The following is a 22,129-nucleotide window of genomic DNA, read 5'->3' as shown; positions in this document are numbered from 1 at the left end:
TTTACATATTATTGACCTGCATTCTGAAGATATCATAAAACTATGTTAGACATTCCACGAATATAAGCCAACTTCAATGTTTACTCAAAAACTAAGTTTAGTTTTAAATATTAGTTCGTTTTCGCATCAGCTACTTTAAATAGTAAGTATATTCTTCTACGGAACTTTCTAAAACTATTATTCAAAGTTTTAAGCCGGAATTATTCAGGCATTAACTTTTCAGACACAAGACTCCCTTTGTACTTTGTACCTACCTACCTAAAAGATATTCTCCTCTATGAATATTTTAACACTTACTTTATAAAGATTAATCTTTAAGCATAATAATTTAAATGTTCGTATTTTTCATTTCAGCTATATTTTGAAAAAACCTTACCTTGGCCACCATTGGCCAGACTTCACACACTTTTGACTCCTTTGAAAACATTATGGCGAACTCTCAGGCATGCAGATTTCCTCAAGATGTTTTCCTTCACCGTTAAAGCAAGTAGTATTTAATTAAAATACACATAGCTCCGTAAAGTTAGTGGTGCGTGCCCGGAATCGAACGCTGGACCCCCTGTACAGGAGGCTGACGTTTTAACCACTAGGCTATCGCCACTTGGAGTACCTATTGTACATTAAAGATGATGACTACTAGTCAAATCAGCTACTTTTTATCAAACGTCAAAACACTCGCTTATTATGGGAGCTTGTATGAAATACACGCATGTGACGTCATAAATATTTGACGTAATTTGATGTATTTTTTTAGTAAAATCGATAATTTAAAATGGTTAGCAAACTTAAAACTAACAACTGATAACAATTACGTACCGAGAGCTTTCTAATATGTTTTATTTAACGCTGTATTTATTTATTACTAAGAATTAATTTATTTCGACGTAGGCAGCATCCCAATTGCACTGAGATGCCTCTGTTAAAGTAGCCCTGTTATCTCAATAAACTACAGTAGCTACTCGAAGTAAAGTCTTTTAGCAAAGCACCCACGTCTAGAAGGAGGTATCGCGTTTCTACAAAGTAAGCATGTTTAACGATGAAGGATTTTCTTGTCATTATCGATGGGATCTTAGCGTAGTGGGATTGTCTATCAGTCAGTCTTGTAACAAATTAAACCACCCATTTCTCTACTTGTAACTTGTTCTAACATAAAATATCTCATAGCCATTACTTTTTTAGAGGTCCGTTTTCATGTATGGAGGAGCCCCCCTTAAAAAAATAATTTGATTGAATTTTTAGTCAACGTTCTACACCAAATACCAAAGTTTTATTAGGTTTGTAACTCATTTAGTCTACGACCTAGAGACCTGTGACATGCTTCGGACAGACAGACACACGGATAGACTGACAGACAGATAGTCAGACAGATAGCAGAGTGACATTAATAGTGCTCCGTTTTTACCCTTTGGGTAGGGAACCCTAAAAAGGCAAAATGTTAGGTTAAATTGAGGTGAGGTTAGAGTATGTAAGTTTGAGTTATTGACTCAACACGAGTGCGGGAGGAGAGAGGACTCGACCTCATTAATTATGTGGCGCTGGTGAGGAGGGCTCATCAATCTTCCTCCCGCGTCACGTGCTCGCTGGTACAATAGTTTTTTGGCTTTTAGACGCGTTATGACTTCCTAATAACGGAGGAGTCATATTAATGGACGATATTTTCCCCAAACAACTAATGTGATCGTTTGTTGCCAAAATATTGCCTTCTACAGCTTATAATACAGGTCAAGATAAAAGGCAAACCTAGACCTGGCTGGAGACGAACATCCTGGCTTACGAACCTTCGCCAGTGGTTCAGGAGTAGGTCTCTGTTTAGAGCAGCGGTGAACGAAATCCAGTTAGCCTCAATGATTGCCACCTCCGATAGGCGATGGCACTAGAAAAAGTAATATGCGTCCACTGCTCGACTGCCTTTCCAAGCGCGCCACCAAACACGGTCCTCCGCCTTCCTCATCCACCCGCTTCCCGCCACCTTCAGTTCATCAGTCCAGCGGAATGGAGGTCGTCGCACACTGCGCTTACCGGTACGCGGTCTCCACTCCAGAACACGTCTGCCCCATCGGTCGTCGGTTCTATGACAGACAGGACCTGCCCATTACCACTTCAGCTTGCTAATCCTTTGAGCTATGTCGGTCAGTTTTGTTCTTCTGCGAATTTCCTCGTTCCTGACCTAATCCCTGAGAGTAACCCAACATAGCCTTTAAGGCTTGAAGTTTTTCTGCGTGATCAAATTAGAAATGAGGAGATCCGTAGGAAAACTGAAATAGATCTGAGGGTTCCGAAGGGTCCTAGAATAGCGCCCTCTGGCAACCTTGAACTGGGTTGTTAAAAGACCTCTCCATTAGGTGAACAGAAAACATCAAACAAGTGGCAGGGAGCCGCTGGATTCAGGTGGCACAAAACCGTGGAGTGTGGAAGTCCCTGCACGAGACCTATATCCACTGTCCAGTAGTTGAATGATCATGATTTTTAGACCCAGTAAAAAATAAATCGACGTATAGTCATCAAAATAATATATCCTTTTCTCTATCAATCTAGTTACAGTGGCGACCGGGCCCGGGAGGAGATGAAAGTTTTCCGGTTAAAAATAAAGTTGTCGTCAAATAATGCTTGGGGGAGCCTTTACATACTGATCCATCAAAGAGCAGGGCGTTTGTGAGATCATGTTTGAAGGAACGGAAATTAGATAGAAGGGGGGAGGGGATGTCTTTTAACTTACAGAATAAAAGATGAGAGGGTAGAGTTTTTAGAAGTTTTTTTTGGACAATAACATGGGGTTTCTTTTTGTTAACCTTTTAGGACAAAATTGTATCCTTTCGTTCGTTACCTATGCGTTTGCTCATCGTTTATCCCATTGAGTTAAAACTTTGTACAGTTGCTGTTGGTTTTTACTGTGAGGATTGGTATATGGTACCATCAATTGCAGTAAGTAGTGTGCGTTCGCGTTGCATTGCAACGCATTTATTATAGTAGGACCTTAGGGATAACAACCAGTAATTTGGACGTATATCCCTTATTTTATAAAATTTGGTTAGTTAACGATTCTAAGGAACCAAATAATGTCTCAGAGGACAAGATTTTGACCTTCATTGGTAGTTTTGGTTACTATAGGTACAAGATGTAGGTACATGTCATTAGTCTATTTAATGATGATGATTAATTTTTTAAATTGAAAATGTTTAACTTAAGGATAGCCTTATGTAATTATGTACTGTACAAATCATGACCACATGGAAACCAACATGGAAGAAACCAGAATACAAGAATACTGAATGTATTTCCACGCTGGACAGCCAGGCTGATCCCTTGCGCAAAAAATTAGCCAGCCCTTCTGTTACCAGATAAGGATATTTAAACGCGGTGAAATATCTCGTAAATGATTAACTTTAATTTTTTTTTACAATGAAACCTTATCTCATGTGTGATAAATAACATCTCATTTATCCGAATCTACTTGTATAGTTTGTAAATTACGAAGAAAAGACAGCTAAACTCATAACGGTTCCGTAGTCGGACAAAAATCAGCTCCTTTTCACTCGTTGCGGTGAACCCCGTAAATAAAATCTGGTGAAACAATAAACTTGTCAATTTGCAGGTAAAAGCTCTGACCGCTCGCGCTCGAAGTTCAAATAGGAATGGAGTGCGTTTACATTTCAATGTGGAAACGATCGCAGCTGTTTCAATTAGCGAACTAAACTGGACATATTTGAAAACAACGGCCGTTGAATCGTAGGATTCTTGTTAAATCCTTATCTACTTATTCATTGACTGAATCTCTCCGTCACTCGTTTCATACAATCGTAGTTCCAATTTCATTTGCAGACTTATTCTAGAAACTAATATCTATGTTTGCGCGTAAAGATTGTGATAGTGCAACGGGTGGGGTTTGAACCGCCGACCTTTCGGAATTCCGTTCGCTCCTTAACCCGCTGGTTGAGCTATTGAAGCTCAATAATGGTACAACGTACAGTATGCGATATACACCACATATCCTCCCACTACTAAAGTAGCAGGAAAAGCAAGCAATACACACCATTAACACAGACACCACACAGATTTTCCAGAAACCCGTGAGTATCCATCCGCCAGAGAATCAAGAGACGGGTCGTTCCAACCAATCAGAGACAAGAAAACGCCCAAAAGAAACTCTTTAAAGAAATAAAAAGTAACAGCATGAGACTTATCAAACAAGCCAAACCAAACAAGTTGTGACTTATGTGGTATTAGAATCTGAGCGATATGCCGTTATAACCTCGGTTCATCCAACAAATAAAAGATGTTTCTAGAAGCACTTACACAGGTGTAGGGGATGCAACACTTGTGTGCAAAACAAAGGGTGTGACGGGGCGAGCCAGGGTCAAGCGATTTTGTTACTTTTGTTTTCTAAGGTCTGGCATTGACATTTTGCACTCTAGTTAACTTGGTAACTAACATAGCTAGAGTAGATAAAATGTGTCACCTAAGGTTCATGCAACTAAAAATTAATGTTTGTCTGTCTGTTACCTGTGTGTTCGCGTATCATTATTTGATGACCTCCCTGGCGCAGTGAAGAGCACTGTGGTTTTATAAGCGAAAGATCCAGGGTTCGATTTCCGGCAGAGACAGTTCGGGAATTTTTATTGTCTAAATTGACTCTGGTCTAGTCCGGTAGGGGGCTACGACCATGGCTAGTTACCACCCTACCGGCAGAACTGTGCTGCTAGGGCCTAGCTATTTTATTTACGTGCTAGCTTACGCCTACGACTTCGTCCGCATAGACTACACACATTTTGAAACCCTATTTTTATCCCCCTAGAGGTTGAATTTTCAAACATCCTTCTTTAGCGGGCATCTACGTTGTACCAGCTAAGTATGTGCATGCCTTTCAGCCCGATTCGTCCAATAGTTTGACCACTTTTTCCTTTTTAACCGACTTCAAAAAAGAGGAGGTTCTCAATTCGTCGGAATCTTTTTTTTTTACATACGTAAAAGTTGTGTGCTAATATCATAAGTACTTGTTTTGTCATTGTCAAGTTATTTTAAAGAAAACATCTCCCAAGCAAAAGTGCACTTAAGTTATTTTAAACTCAATCTCAGCAAATAACCTGAGAACACTAACTTAGATGGGCTATTAGTACATCATTTGTATACTGACGGCGAGCCAACTTGTGATCAAAGGATCAAACGTGATGTCGTTTTACTTACCTACTTATATTTTCATGCTTTGCTTACTTGGTAAAACATCAATACTAACGGTAAGTAGACGACTTTGAATTCTGCTTGAAATTTTCTCCTAACTTAATATAAAAAAAATCTTTAAAAATTAAAACGATTTGTTCGTTTTGGTATTTTGACTTTTTGCAATCTATTTTAAACTAACTTCTCGAGTAGGTAGCTACAGACTTGAAATTTCATACATAGCTAGTAGAAAAATAAAGAAATATAACTACAAGTGAGATTAAAAAGTATAGTTTTAGACATAAGTTCTGTGCCACATCAACATAATCACTGTTATGTTACAACACGTAATCAGCTTCTGTGAGACAATAATCATGAAAATCAAGAATTAATTTCAACACTGAAGATAAAAGAGAAACGAGACGAAACTTCATCCTTTCTTCGGAACAAAACACAATATTTTATCCAAACAACAAATTCCAAGCGACTCCAAATAAAATTTATGCATCCATCTTGTATCATCGCGGCCTTTGAGAGACTTCGAGACCCCCCCCCCGCATCCCCCCGCCCCGCCCTTCCGCGCCAAATCAAATCTCACCGTGAATATCAAGTGGGGAATACAAAGGTACAAGCAAATACATCCTCTATTACACTTGAATACGTTATATTTTCGCGTGTGCTAAAGTGTTATGTGGTCAATGAAATTGCTGTATTTTTCATCTCACTGTATGAACAAAGAAGCACGCTTTTGTCGGCGCATTTTTAGGGTTCCGTACAAGAAGGGTGCCAACGGGACCCTGTTAGTAAGTCTCAGCTGGCCATCCGTCCGCGTCCGTACGACTGTCTGTCAGCGGACTGTATCTCGTGAACCATAAAAAGTAAAAAGTTCATAGCTTAAGTATTCTCTATTGCCTAAACTACGAATAATAATAAAAAATTAAAATTGCTTTATGAAAATTACAAAGTGGCATGGAACCTGAGGCCTTTAGCACATTATAAGATAATTTTCAGTGTCTTATGAGAAATGTCTTAAAAGAAATTCAGTTGTATTGGTTGTCACATGCGATCACTAGCTGATGCCCCTGGATATAGTTTTTAAAAATTCTGTGGGAACTCATTGATATTCTGAGATAAAAAGTAGCCTATGTGTTAATCCAGGGTATATTAACTAACTCGGTGTTTACTCTAACTAGGTGTTTGGGGGCACGTAGTGTCCCAGTGGTGGGTCTGCTACGGCGGACATCCGCTGGCGGAGTAACGAGGTGTTTCCGGTCCCTTGTGCTCCGTCATCAGCGGTGGGATGGAACTTCGTGAGGTTTTTAGTCGGTAGGAGTCCGACATAACCACTGTGCTCCCCCGTAGTCAGTGGTATCCATGATGGATTTTCCTCACGAGAACAAAAAAAAAAAAAAAGGGTATCTGCATTCCTTTCAGCCAAATCCATAGCTAGTAGTTTTACATAAACATAAACATACACCTTTCACCTTTATAATATAGTGTGATGTGAAATATTGGTGTGATACATGCATATCACACAATATTTTTGCCTATGTCGGATCAGATAACCCATAATAATCTTTTCTTGTGTAATGTTCGTGTCTTATAATGTGCAAACGGCCTTCGTGTGCGAGTGTGATTCGCACTTGGCCATTTTTTTTTGTCATTTATAAAAGTACGGGTTTCGTTTCATGATTCATGTCAAACCTTTAGGTACCTACCTTTGTTTTGTGTTCCTGGCATCATAGGGGTTCCATTCAAAAGAAATATATTTAACAAAGAGTCAAAATATTTGAAACCGATGTCAATGGGATGCCATATGAATTTGGCGTTTATGTTTGTTATACCTACATGAATATATTTTCGTTTGTGAATTCCTTATAGAAAATTAAATGACACCTATGTTTGAAAAAACCGGCCAAGTGGTCCCGCACACGAAGGGTTCCATACCATCGTACAATTGTATACACTATACTTATTTAATTTTTATTAATTTGCTCGGCAGCCATTTTAATTTTTGTATAATTTGAGAATCCATATCCATATTAATATTATAAATGGGAAAGTCGGTCTGTCTGTCTGTCCGCTTTTCCGGCCCAACAGTTTTATCAATTTTGATGAAAGGTACAAAGTTAGCTTACCTCCCGGGGAAGACCATAGGGCTACTGCTTATTGCAAAGAGTTCCCATGGGATTCTCCGTTTAACCGATTTATATAAAACTAGCGGCCCGCCCCGGCTTCGCACGGGTGCAAGTCAAAGTCATAATTCATCGTAAAATAACATAGTCAAAGTCCACGGCTTATGTACCGATTTTACAAATAACCTGCTTCATAGATGTGCACCCCCCTCCTCTGCGGTTTCGCCGTGCGAGTCGTGCGACACCATCATTCATTTTAATACCAATTACAATTTTAAATTCGTAATATCTTTTGAATGGATTGTCCGATTGGAATAAAATAAAAAGTAATTTATAGCTATTGAAACAATCTTGCTGAATAAATAGTTTATTTGGATAAGGATTAGTATTTGACATCAATAAACATAGGCTAATAATTTTAATTACTTTTATTCTATGGAAAAGTGGTTATAATGGCTAAAATATAAATGTTTGGTTTATACTATTGCGGACTTTTTTGTAGGCATTATTGAGTTCTACAACTTTTCTATAGAAGTCAACCATACATCTCTAACCATTTAGGCAGCGTTCGCGAGAATAGTTAACGTACGGCAGTTTTTTCGACGCCTTACTCCACAATTTTCACTACCATGAAAAATCCTATCTATTTTCCGGGATAAAATATAGCCTATACGGATTCGGAAGAATCCCTCTAAGTAATGGTAAAAGAAATTTTGAAATCGGTCCAGTAGTTTTTGAGCCTATTCAATACAAACATACAAAAATACAAAGGTTTCCTCTTTATAATATTAGTATAGATTTGGAATAAAGTGAGCATGCATCCCGGAAATTGACATGACATAGGCAACTTTTTTCCGGAAAATCAAAGAGTTTCTACGGGATTTTCAAAAACATAAATCCACGCGGGCATCATCTAGTCTAGTTCTCCATAATTATCTCAAAAGTGTGCGAAATCTGCACTTGGCCAGCTTCTATACTAATAAATAAAATTCAAGTGTCTGCCTGTTTGAACGGGCTAATCTTCGGAATGGCTGATCCTATATTGACGGGACTTTCACAGACAAGTAGAGGATTAACCAAGTAGTAACATAGGCTACTTTTTAACCGACTTTAAAAAATGGAGGAGTCGTGTTTTCTACCTATGTAAACTGATATCTCGGAGATTTCTGAACCGATTTGCGTATTTTTTTTTTAACCGATAGAGAAACTTTGCGACATTGCTCCATAATTTTTTTAAATTCCAACTCCTGAATCATGATGCTGCAGGGGATCTGACCAATCCACGCGGGCGAAGCTGCGGGCATTATCTAGTTTAGACTATACTTAGTCAAAACTCTTCGCATTCTGAGAGGAGACCCGCCCTCAGTCATTAGTTAGCGATGATTTAATGATGATGGTGAATGGTGATCCTATTCTATTAATTAACAGTAAACAGTAGTGATTGTGAGCGGTCTTTTGATCCAGGCTAATTAGCCCGCACCTCACGGCTCTCAATACTGCACAGCTACATTTAGCTTGTAATAAGCTCACCCCTTTGTACAGCGGCCCGTTGTTGGTGCTTATTGTTCCCGCTAGATACTGATGACTGATGACATTGCAAATGGAAGCTTTGACAGAGGTTATATTTAGCAAAATAATAATAAAACAAGACATAAGTGCGAGACAGGCCAAGTGCGAGAGGGACTCGCGCACCGAGGATTCCGTATTCGAGTATTTATTGCGACATTTTGCACAATAAAACAAAAACTATTATGCATTAACAGGGCTCTCTCCGTCACTCGTTTCATACAATCGTAGTTCCAATTTCATTTGAATATTAAGCAACCAAAGTCCATGAAATTTTGCAGACATATTCTAGAAACTTTATTTATTAAAGATTTAAGATTTATTTGTGCTATAAGACCTACCTACCTGCCAAACATGATTCCAGGTCAAGTGCGTGTGGGTCAAATCACCAGTCATCATACAGCTACGTAGGATTCAAAGAATGGACTATCCAGTCAATTCTTTGAATCTTACGTAGCTGTATCATTTCATCTTTTGCATCTTATATTTCCCTAATCCTTTTAACATTTTCCTGTAACACAAAAAAAGGTTATAGAATTGATAGGGTCGTCAATAAAATTGTAACTCCGCTCACGTGGGCGCGTATCGACCTCCAAAATTTTTACTTTGTATACATGGGCGCGCTCCGATCGTCTGTCCCCCGCATGATTCATACAGGATCCGAGCATATAAATAACTGCAGCACACTTCCATACAATATAGACGGAAAAACGTGACCGTGGCAAATTACAGCCTCTGATTTTTTTTTTATGTACACGTTAGCCCTTAAGTAAGCTTTTTTATTTTTTTTTATTCAGATACAAGTTAACCCTTGACTGCAATCTCACCTGGTGATAAGTGATGATGCAGTCTAAGATGGAAGTGGGCTAACCTGGAAGGGATGTGGCCCTTTTTATTAAACCCATATAGGTACATACTCCTTTGGTTTCTACACGGCATCGTACCGGAACGCTAAATCGCTTGACGGCACGACTTTGCCGGTAGGGTGGTAACTAGCCACGGCCGTAGCCTCCCACCAAACCAGACCAGAGCTGATTTTGAAAACCAAAAATATCTAAATTAACTTTAGCTATATCTGTCATTTCTAACTATTCGAAGTTATGTGCGTTTTGATGGTTTCAAGAAATTGAATATCACTTGCGTTAATGGCGAAGGAAAACATCGTGAGGAAACCTGCAAGCCTGAGAGTTCTGTACATACCAATAATGTTCGCAAAGGCGTGTGAAATATGTCGCATAATATGGCCAGCGTGGTGTACTATGGCCAAACCTCTCATTCTGAGAGAAAACACGTGATCAGTAGTGAGCCGGCAAGGGGTTGATGATGTTTTTTGGGAGGCTTCGGTCGTGGTTAGTTACTATCCTACCGGGAAATATCCGCCGCTAAGCGATTTTTCGCGTAGAAATCAATAAGGCATAATATGGGTTTAATTAAACTTTCACACCCTTTCTCTGCGAGGGCCAACTTATAATCGAATATAAAAAAATAACCGACCACTTTGATAAAGTACCTACCTAGCAGCTATAGGCGGAAAAACGTGAGCGTAGAATATTGCGCGCTGAGAGAGTTATTTTGGAAATAAAATGCGATATCTACGGAAGTTTTGTGCGGGCGTTTGGAAAAAATAGGTGGCATCTATTGTATATGGGATGGGCGCGAGTGAGTGACTGGTCTATCAACGCGGGGCCCGGACGGTGAGGCATTCGGAACATAGGAAACTCTTTGTTGTTGACATCTATTCTAGAGGATTTAATACGGTTCATGAGATACAGCCCGCTGACAGACAGACGGACGGACAGCGGAGGCTTAGTTATACAGTCTCGTTGACACCTTCGGGTACGTAAACCTAAAAAGCTTCGCTTCAAAAATATTTTGAGTAAATAGTAAATCGCCTGGTTTAATAAATGCAAAAGTGTGTTTGTTTGTTGGTACGTCCTTTAATCACGTGGCAACGGATCAAAATGATTTTTTGCAAGGGTTAGTTAAAGACCTTTAGAGTGACATAAAAAAAATAAAAAATAAAAAAAAACTTAGTAAAATTTATTTATGAGAATGCAGACCTCTCTACATGAAGTTACACAGGCTACTTTGTATCCCGAAAAATAAAAGATTTCTAAATCCACGCGTACGAAGTCGCGGGCAGCAGCTAGTAGGTGATAAATGTCCAAATACCTACCTATCCAAAACAGATGATTTACAGTAATCCTAAAATAGAGTCCGCTTCCAAATTCTGCAATCTCACGTAGGTAACAATCAAAAATCTAGATTCGTGCAGTGCCCAAACTGCATGTATGTCGCCATTTTTCACCGGAGCCGGATATAAATCATCATTCGCGCCATATTTCACGCCGCCTCCGCGGGACAGGCCCAAGCTGCGACACATATTCTATTGCGGTCGCTCTTTGATTCCCATTACTGAATTTATAGCTGCAAAGGGTCATAAAAGTCGTGGTGGCCTAGTACAGTGGATTTCGGTTATAACGACGATGAAGGGGCCGCTACAATTCCGTCGCTATATACCGTCGGTGTATGTATAGAATAAAAAAAAAACAATATTTACTGCCAAACAATACAGCCGCCAATGCGCATAATATAATATCGGTTAAAATCTACTGGCTTAACATGCCAAAACAAATCTGTTCTGATTCTTAGATTTAACTTTACCATCCTGAACGTATGTATTTAAATAAAAGCGTACCTACCTATCTACTATTACAACTGCTAACCATCTTTGGGGCAAAATATATAATATGAGAATTTTATTATTTTTCATCCAATATCAATTACATATATTTACTGTCAAAATCAAAGTCAAATTCATAGTGGGTACTACTGTACTCTTTTTGACAGTCATTTGTTGAATTTGTAGATGGGTCTTGGTTTTTGATGCTATTACTATTTATTTGACACATGGAACATGGTATCAACTTTTTCGATTTCACTGATACCTACTGCTTTTAAAGGGTTCGCTGATAATTTCTAGTCTCCTAGAATGATCCAGGGTCCCGTTACATTCAGTCCACAATGTCTAGTGTTCAAACCACAGAAATCCTAATAAGAAGGCTTGCATCCTAATAAGAAGAAGGCGTGCCTTATATTATTCCTAATTCTGTGGTTCAAACAAAAGGATTGGTGCTTGACATTCAAAAACCTATATTTTAAATTTTTATGATCATAGGCAACATTTTATGTTAATACTACACAGCTGTCGGTTAAGAAGTAAATCTTGTCTTAAGTAAATAACTGTATTGGCAGAATGCTACTAAGTAGGTATTTGTACAGTTTCACTGCCCTCGCACCCTTGAGACAACATTGCCATTCCTTACATCTCAGAGAAATCCAGCTATTTGAACTAAAAGCCTCTTAATTTCAGCGCTTGATCCAATAACTCTATAAAGATTTATGTAAACATGTTTTCGCCAGCTAAACTGATAAGAAAAGTCACGAACTGAATCAAATGAAATAGATTAGATTTATAGTAGGTAAGTATCGTAGAAGTCATGTCATTGCAATCTTTTTTCTAAGTATTCAAATTAATTAAAATGTTTTTCTTATTGAAAAACTGTCACAAGAGTAGCGAATAAAAATTTTGTGAAGTGGTGATGGTAAAAAGTATACCCGGCTGTGTTTGTTGTGGGCTCTTCTCGGACCCGGGTGCGTTTGGAACCCTCGTAGCTTTAATGTTAAGCTCACGTAATTAATTATTATCACTGCTAAGTATATCATCTTACAAATCTAACAATTATGACTATTAAAATGCGTACCTACTTTGAATATATGATTTTGATAATAAAACTTGATTAATAAATTATTGTAAAAGTAGATAATATTATAACATTTCAAAACAGACAGAAGACAGAATTTGAAGGCGATTTTCTTGGTAGGAACAATGTTCTAAACTACTTACTTACTTAGTCGTAGATTTATCAGAGCTTTTGCGAGCTTTTAAACAGCTTATAAAAGCTAAGCTTAATAGATTAAACTTATGTTGATGTTCTTTATCAATTTTAAAAATGTATACATTTTCAAGTGATTTCAAGTGATTCAATTATTTTGAGTAGTGATAGGGTCTTGGGCTGTAGTAATAAACTGATGTGATGTTTTGTATAGCGGTAATTTATGGGGCTTGAATTAATTTTTAAAGAGAATAACTTTAAAAAAAGATTTTTCGTGATTTTTGGGGTTCCGTACCTCAGAAGGAAAAACGGAACCCGTATAGGATCATGTTGTCTGTCTGTCTGACTGTCTGTCTGTCTGTCTGTCTGTCCGTCTGCCGTGTATGTCAAAGAAACCTATAGAGTACTTCAAGTAAAGGAAAAAATCCGAAAACCGTGAATTTGTGGTTACATCACAAGAAAAGAATTAAAATGTGTTCACGAAAAAAACAATTTCTACATAAAAGAGGTATATAATGTACGATGGTACGGAAAACTTCGTGTACGAGTCCAACTCGTACTTGACCGTTTTTTTGTATAATATTTCGGAGATACGCGTACATGTGCACTTTGAAGGTAAAATATTTGATATCACCTCGTTAAATGATTTCTATCGTTTTTATGTTGTCTAACGATCAGTTGTCGATAAGTGAGCTTTATTAAGCTATTGGAGGCGTATAGTTGCCGCGTGACGTCACGGCCGCGCTCAACTAGCGCTAATAGCCTCAATAGCTCAACTGGTAAAGGAGTGGACTGAAAACCGAAAGGTCGACGGTTCAAACCCCGCCCGTTGCACTATTGTCGTACCTACTCCTAGCACAAGCCTGACGCTTAATTGGAGAGGAAAGGGGAATATTAGTCATTTAACATGGCTAATATTCTTTTTATAAAAAAAAAAAATAAAAAAAAAAAATCTCCACCCGAGCATATTGCCTTTGCCGGTTCAATGACTCGCGATTACGCACATTACTTACTAATACTAATTATGAATTCAAACTCAAAACCCATCTAGTTAGCACCCCTAACTAATTACGTTTAATAACTTGAAAATGTCGCTCTTCTCAATAGCTGCAAAATCTAAATCTAAATCATTTACTCAAAGTAGGTACCATTGTACACATTTTGTTGATCAGTATTGTTAGATTTTAAAGATGATAATAGTGGTGATAATTAATTACAAAAACTTAAATTAAAGCTACGACGGTTTCAAACGCGCCCAAGTCTGAGAAGAGCCCACAACCAACTCAGCCAGGTATTCTTTTTTTTTTACTATCACGACTTTAACAAATCACTTATTAGAACTATGAAAGCTGTTTGCAATTTATTCCCAAGCTTTCTTATCATTTAAATAATCCTTTACATTGTAATAGGATTTTTCAATCAGTTTAAGTTTTATGAAAACTGCACTTGTTGAGAGACATCTCCAATATTATTATATAATATAAGCTTATTATAAAAACGTACACAGTTACCAATAAATAACTTCTTTAATGATGCATCGATTCATCAAAATCGGCTTAGTAGTCGAGGCGCTACGGTAGAACCCACGTAGATACAAATATACATACATGGACTGTCAAAATCATAACACTTCCATTGGCTTTGCCATAATGGGGTAAAAAGAGCAAATCCTCTAGGCTAAAAGCACCTAAAAGGCCGCCGCTTAAGAAAAGCAAACATTAAGAGCCCACAAGCAACAAATATTCCAATTTCCATCCCTCGTTTAATCCGCCACCCCGCCTGTTCCGAAATATCCCCTACATGCATAGATTTTCAGATTTCATGGCTGCAATGGCTAAAATTTCACATATCGCTACTCGTTCCTCTAAAATAATAGGATTAACGCCCGTAAATATCTGTTAGTCGGCGGGAGTAAAAAATAAAGTAAATTCAACGCTACGATGGCGTGGGGATTAAGTTTATTTACAATTTTCACTGGCATTGTGTTCCTAGCCAACTACAAGTAAGATGGGTTATGATTTTAACTGACTATTTGATGAACTGGGGACCACGGGGGAGCTGCAAAATATCATCATACTTCACAAGACATCCTCAAAAAGGGACAGTTTCGTTTTAAATGTAGGCTAGAGAGATCGTTGGACCATACTTTTCTGGAAATAAAAAATGGATCTGTTGCAAACGCTACTATAGGTATAACATGCCATGTTGAAAACATGGATACTTTTCTAAAGTCGATGCTTTAATAACTAATCATTTTAATTGCATTAAATTTGTTGAATAAATTCCGAAAAAAAAATAATGATAGTTTGACTTTTAATTCATTATTTTGAAAACCGGCCAAGTGCGAGTCAGACTGGCGCACTGAGGGTTCCGTACTCGGGTATTTGTTCCAACATTTTGCACGATAAATAAAAAACTATCATACATAAAAATAAATAAAAATCTGTTTTAGACTATATACGTAAAGCCCTTTCATAATTATTATGATACCCCCACTTGGTATAGTTATCTTACTTTGAAAATTGAAACACATTTAAATTTTTTTTTATAATGTTACCACAAATTCGCGGTTTTCAGATTTATTCCTGAACTTGTGCTATAAGACCTACCTACCTGCCAAATTTCATGATCCTATGTCAACAGGAAGTACCTACACTATAATAGGTTTCTTGACAGACACGACGGACAGACAGACAGAGAGACAGACAGACAGACAGACAACAAAGTGATCCTATAAGGGTTCCGTTTTTCCTTTAAAGGTACGGAATCCTAAAAATTTCATATTATGTAAAGGACCTGTTGTATAAAAAATATACAATTCGTTCCCAGTAGGTAGTAAAAACCATAAACGTAGTTAAAACGAGGCTCTGGAGAGACATGAGGGTCTTCCATTTTTAACTCTATTTTGTTTAATTTCAATTGCATTGTTTTAGGGTTCCGTGACCGAAGCGTGCCAACGGGACCCTATTACTAAACCTTTGTTTGCCGTTCGTTTGTCTATCTGTCAGTGGGCTATATATCATGAACCGTAATTGGTAGAGAGTTGTTTGTGAATATTCACAGAGTGTGTAGTTCTGTTATTGCCGCTATAACTACAACAAAAACCGGTTAAGTGATAGTCAGACTCGCGCACTGAGGGTTCCGTACTCGGGTATTTTTTCCAACATTATACCTACATAAAAATAAATAAAAATCTGTTTTAGGATGTACAGGTAAAGCCCTTTCATATGATACCCCACTTGGTATAATTATCTTATTTTGAAAATTGAAACATATTTTTTTTTTTTTTGAATGATGTAAGCACAAATTCGCGGTTTTCAGATTTATTCCTGTACTTGTGCTATAAGACCTATTTACCTAAGAAATTTCATGATTCTAGGTCAACGGAAAGTATCCTATAGGTTTCTTGACAGACAGACAACAAAGTGATCCTATAAGGGTTCCGTTTTTCCTTTTGAGGTACAAAAAAATTACAATAGCCACCATGAAAATTAAAAAGTGTTATTTCTTGTACGACGGTACAGAACCCTTCGTCTGAGAGTCCAACTCGCACTTGATCATTTTTTAGGAACATTACTTATAGAGGATGCAGGCTTTGTAATAAAACGTGATTAAAATCTAATTGGGCGCTTGCCAAGAGCCCAAGAGCCCGGCTTTTTGCTAATAACACTAACGTGTTCATATTGAAACTGCTTTAAGACTTTGTGAACTAAGCGTTACGGATGTATTTAATTTAGGCTTTAGACAGAAACTCTAGGTTTAATAAAAATTAAGTGATTCTCGCGTACTTCGCCCCCATGGATTTAGGATTTTGAAAAATTCCAAGGGAACTCTTTGATTTTCCGAGACAAAAAATGAGTCTAAATCCGTATTTTTACAGGATGCAAGCTGTCTCTGCAAAAATTGGTTAAGCAGATGGGCCGTGAAAACTAGCAGACAGACAGACACACTTTCGGGTCACTATCTCACTACCCATAATATAAATGCGAAAGTGTGTATGCTTGTTCGTTTGCTCTTCAAAAACGTTATTTAAGAGTAGAGTAGGGTATAGTTAAAGAACTGACATAGGCTGTGTTTTATCTCGGAAAATCAAAGAGTTCCCATGGGTTTTTCAAAACCTAAACCCACGCGAATAAGGTCGCGAGCCTGGTGCTCCAATAAAAAAAAAAGTGAATTTAACAGAATTTCAAATATTGTTCATCAAGGCATTCATTAAAGGTATTAAAAACATCGTTCTGGTGCAAAACGATTTTCTCGGAAACGGTGAATTTCCTAGAAATAAATCGAGTCGAAGGAGAGAATCATCTAAGCCACTGGTTCAATAAGAGCTTGAAGTCGCTGTTCAGTTCCCATTGCCTCCGATAGGAAGTGGCACTGTAAGAGCAGTGTTCAGCCCATTTAATCTGAAAACTTCAATTTGTTTTCAAGTGAGCTTTTCAGCAATGACATACGTATAGTATAGTTAAGTAGGTACACTTCTTACGCACTTCTCTTCTATTACGCCTGATATTCTATTCTTTGTTGTTCTAGATCTAAAACTCAGCCATAATATTATATCGATGCTTTAAAACAATTAATATAGGAAAATTGTTTTCATTTCAAAAGTTATGGCCTTTGAAATATCCCTATTTTAGGGCAAATGGCAACTTCGTGCGTAAATAAACTTAAACGTATAAATAACTTAAAAATTGAAAAATTTACAACTTCATGCCACGCTTCATAATAATTTCAAATATTTTAGTTTGGGTACAAAATATGTTTTCTTTTAGCAAAAATAGGCGTAATTCCAAACCGTAATTCCTTATTTGAATAAAAAATCTCGAATCCCAAGCAAAACTCAATCACCTGGCCTCTCGTGGTGAGGTGCAGTTAGAGGGAAAGGAAGACACGTACAAATAACTTTGTTTCCGTCATGTGTGGAAACAGCACTATTGCAGGTCCCACCCGCCAACGAGATATCGCTTCGATAAAACGGGCTCTTAATATAAAATCATCAATAATATATACTCGTAAGTATCATGCAAAATATAATATTGAATGAACTCTTTCCTTCCTGATTTTCGTTTGTTTGAGCACGCGTACATCGCTCGCTGCGAAAGGAGTTCTATTTTCTTCCAATATATTTTATCAGTCGTCAACGGGCGGGATGAAAGAATGGCATTAAGCGGCCCTTTGTCGAATTTCCTCCAGGAAACATGTTGGATAAAAGAAACAATATATCAAATGTCCTTAGCCTCATGGAAATATATTACTGCTTGAGACGGGAATGGTCGTGCTTTTGACGGCTGGAAACTGGAAAGGATATTGGAAGTGAAGTTTGTTATATCACGGCTTTAGATACGGATGAATACCTATTTGTTACTGAATTATGGTGACTGTCTCATTGGTCTAGTAGTTAGCATGTTCGACTGCAGATGACGAGGCCTGAGTTCGATTGGGTTTTCCTGTCAAATAAGTCTTAGTAGCCTGGAGTTAGGAATGTTCACCCCCGTGCACGTGAAGTCGGCGGCTTATCTTTTTAATCAGGCATGTATCGGACTGAAATGCCTTCCGACTCTGAAGGAATCGCTGGCCAAGTGCGGAGTCTGCCAGACTGCACACATCTTCGAGAACATTATTGTGAACTCTCAGATATGCAGGTTTCCTCACGTTTTCCTTCACCGTCAAAGGAAGTGATATTTAATTACTTAAAACGCACATTACTCCAAAAGTTAGAGGTGCGTGCCAGGAATCGAACCTCCGCCTATCACAGCTTATCACAGCACATAATTCAACAGGGGTTATTCTACTAACATATTGCAAGTGAGTCGCATCAGAACACACTGCGAGTATCGGCCATTAGCATAAGCTCTTTACGAGGACTTCGTTACAATGTTTCACATCACTTATTATCTTGTTCGCAATTCGTTTGCTGCATCACAATTTGCCATTGTAGAAGCTCTATTCAAGTTTATTATTTTTATTATAGGGTGAAAGCCCTATAAGCTGGTCTAGCGGCGATTACGCATCCGATCCGAATCCGTTAAAATACGTTCCGAAATAGTCATGAAACTATTTGTATGGTAGCTTACGCACTAGCGCCGACTTCCCTCATCCGAGTTCTGTCTGACATCCGTGAGAAAATCTCGCATGTGCCTCGGATTTAAATCGGGCATATTATGATGTAGATATGTCAAAGATGTCCACTGAATAGCTTGGATTTGGATCAGAGATCGGATTAGTGCGTAAGCCATATCTGAATTCGGGCCGAGTTATTCGGGCATCTGATAGCGCTACATTACAGTTAGGTATATTTTATAATGAAAGTTCTTGTGTATCCCACATGTTAGGTAATTCTTCTTCTTTATAGTCATAACCCTCATTGCTGAGGGTCATGATTACTTTCCATTAATCGCATAATGGCAGGAGTTCTCTTGGAATAACAACATGGTGGGTTCCCAGATCCTTTCGCATACAACTCACTAGGAGAATGAGATTTTGTTTCTTAGATTTTACAGTTATTATCACATGTTATTGGTGGAATAGAAATGGAACAAAGTAATAGAAATAGCTAAAAAGCGTGTCTTTAATTTTTGGCATTTCCCTCATTCGAGGGACCAGCATCCAATGCGATGTAAATTAGGTCGTAATGCTATACAAATAGCACTTTTTATACTATTATGTGCTCTAAGGTTTCACTGCACATTTGCATGCCGATCATCTGATTCTCCTCTAACACTTCTATAACAATTCTGAATTCCGTGGTCTTAAGGTATAAGGGTGCGTTTCCAATGACGAAAAATGGAGCGAAAACGTGTTGAATAGACCAATTAGGTTGTTATTAGATGATTTGTCTTTATTGCGTTATCTCTTAGTAAATAATCTAACTGGCTGAAAACACACACCTCCGCTTCGCTCCGCTTGAGACGAAACAAACGCAGAAGATACTCTAAAGAGTACGAAATTAATTATTTCAATTAAATAATTAATCCAATCTCCCTAAAAATTAATAATCTTACGGCTTAGTATAAAAATATAATAAGCTTCCAGCTAATTAATATATTTTTAACTATTCTCGCAAAATTCAATGGCTTGGTGAAGTAGGTACGAGCAGGTACACAATTAATTTTTACTTTGTACGAGGGGAGGAACAAAATCCTCATTTGATTGTTCCCGGAAGTAAAGTTAAAGCCAAATAAAGCCGAGATTCGTTCTTTGCCGTGTTGATTTATTCCCCATTTTTTCGATTCACATAACTTCTCGGACCATTCAACTCAATACGGCTCTTGAAAACAATGTCGGAGGCCGGACCAATTTTCGGGGATTAAAAAGCCTTCGAAAGCCAAACGAATTTCGTATTTATACAACTGGCGTAAGTCTTAATTTCCGATTTATAATGAAAAGGTCAGCATCAGCTCCGAAATCGTAATGGTACCTATAATTATTTTAAAATGCAAAAATTGTTTTTAATAATAACTATTGCATAACATAAAATACATGTGTCTCTTTCAACTGTCATGTTATAATAATTAAGTGGCACACTAATTAATGTTATTCTACAAACAATAATCCTAATTAAGTAAGTTGTCAATTATCATTGACTTTGCCAAGAATTTTTTCAATTATATTATTCAAATGTAATCATATAAGTCACAAATGCTTACGCTTTATATAACGAAGTGCTGCAATATCACGAGCAAGAAAAAGTACTTTTCCAAAGTTCCAGCAGAGCCCGTCACGTGTCACTTCACTGAGCGTTATCAGATATCGGAACTTGCACCGAATTCGCTCACCAAGTTACTATTTACTTAAATTTTTAGTTTTTTTTTTATACCAAGATTTTTTAATATTTTTTGTTTTATCGATTGAGGGTTATAAACAGCACGTCACTCAATGTTTTCACAATTCACAACAAAACTCAGATCACAGGTTCGATGGGTTTCGGCACGTCGTCGAATGGCGCCCAACGTGGGGCTCGCGCGCGTCACACACGTCCGCCGCCCTCGGCAGTCGGTCTCCAACTGCTGGCTGCGCACGCCTGGACCCGGGCAACCCCACCCCTCGACACCCACTGCAATTCGGCTCACAAAAAAATCACATCAGAACGAAACCTTTCCCTGTCACTGAGCTTCAATGATCACCCCTTAAGTCTTAAGTCTCTGATATTAGTTAACGCCAGCGAGGCCCTAATGAGGCCGTTCGGCTGAGTGATGCGCGGCTCGTGTGGCGCGCCCGGCCGAACTCTAATTTATAACGTTTTTGAATCGAATGCTTATGTAAATTCAGCTGCTGAGAAGGTAGAGCGGAGGAATTTCGCATCCCGACACACTCCTACATCAAACGGGACGAGTTCAAAGCGCTTTTTTCTTATATTCACATATTATTATTCCTCCCCTCGCCGCTTACATAACTTTTTTTATTTACTCGGCGAGTTACAATGCTCTAACGTCTGTTCGTCAAAACGTACAAGTCATATTTGGCTAATTTTGAGTATTTCACACAGTTTTCTAAAGGCTATTAGGAAATATTAAATTAAAAGCTAGATTAAAAGTTTAACAAAATAATTTTAATTAAATTAATAAAGTTAATCAAATCTTTTTCTACACCCGGCATCCCATAACAGCATTTTTACGCGCGTCTTTTGTCACACGCGTCTAATTTCTTATAAGTTCGTATACACACGAGCCGCAAAAGTCGCCAATCCCTATTACTACTAGCTGACCCACTGGTCCGAACAAACGCGTCGGAGTGAGCGCATGCACGGTTCATTTGGTTTATTGAAGCGTGAAATGTAGTGTAAGTGCATAATATGGATTATGCAAAGAGCGGATCAACTAATTCCTGAAAAGCAATGGTGGTTGCTTCAATCATTAGTGGTTCCTCTCGTGCTGCAAATGATCATGGGTGGTAGTAATCACTTATCATCACCTGCTCATTTCGCAATTTTCGCATTTTTTATAGTAAAAAATATGCTAAAATGAGCATAAAATGCGGAGAAAAAAGTGATAGTCTGAAACCACCCTAAGGTTTTTTTGAGATCGCTTGCCGAGCATGTATTTAAACGGATAACCAGATTGCTTTTCGAACCGGCAGCGGTGCGGTGGTAGAGGCCTTAAAAATATTATAAGTGGCACAAATGGTCCTACTTAAATCAATACATTTAATTTTGATTTCATTTCATTATCATATAAGAAGGAGTAGCTCTACTTCCTAAGTATTTTCCTAACTACAGCGATTTTTTATTTATTTTTTCAGTTAGGTCTCTTTTAGAACGGGTGAACGCTGCTAAGCTGCCTCTCTACCAGGCAGGTATGTGTAGCTTCAGGATTGGCAAGCCATAAATGACACACTTTTATTTTTACCACAGCTAAGGTGAATTAAGCTATATGGAAATGAAAC

General features: G+C 38.0%; 1 protein-coding gene across 1 annotated transcript in view; it reads right to left on the bottom strand.

The window, feature by feature from the left end:
* The window catches only part of LOC123874214 (hemicentin-2-like), a 233,122-nt gene extending 212,384 nt beyond the window's left edge, over positions 1 to 20,738 (bottom strand). Inside the window, exon 1 of the mRNA XM_045919458.1 lies at positions 20,395 to 20,738. The gene's annotated coding sequence lies outside the window, so the exon portion shown is untranslated. The remainder of the gene's footprint in view (positions 1 to 20,394) is intronic.
* Between the last annotated feature and the right edge of the window lie 1,391 nt (positions 20,739 to 22,129).

Source organism: Maniola jurtina, chromosome 18 (assembly GCF_905333055.1).
Source record: "Maniola jurtina chromosome 18, ilManJurt1.1, whole genome shotgun sequence".
In the NCBI taxonomy this organism is placed as follows: Eukaryota; Metazoa; Arthropoda; class Insecta; order Lepidoptera; family Nymphalidae; genus Maniola; species Maniola jurtina.
This window is presented reverse-complemented; position numbering and strand designations above follow the sequence as displayed.